Source organism: Galeopterus variegatus, unplaced genomic scaffold (assembly GCF_000696425.1).
Source record: "Galeopterus variegatus unplaced genomic scaffold, G_variegatus-3.0.2 Scaffold2902, whole genome shotgun sequence".
NCBI classification, from domain to species: domain Eukaryota; kingdom Metazoa; phylum Chordata; class Mammalia; order Dermoptera; family Cynocephalidae; genus Galeopterus; species Galeopterus variegatus.
Genome location: NW_007729013.1, coordinates 67,430 through 67,649, shown reverse-complemented (window position 1 = coordinate 67,649; position 220 = coordinate 67,430).

Here is a 220-nt window from a genome sequence, read left to right as displayed (position 1 = left end):
AAAGTGGTGAATTTTACTGTATGTAAATTCTACCTCAAGAATTAAAAAATAATTTTTAATGTGGTTTTATGTCTTATACAAAGAATAAGCGTTTAATGCAGAAAATGTAAAGACAAGTAAGAGCAGAGAAAAAATTACTGAATCACCCATAATGCCACCACCACCTAGATATAACTACTGTTAACAATTTGGTAAGTATCTTTCTATTTTTATTTTTATT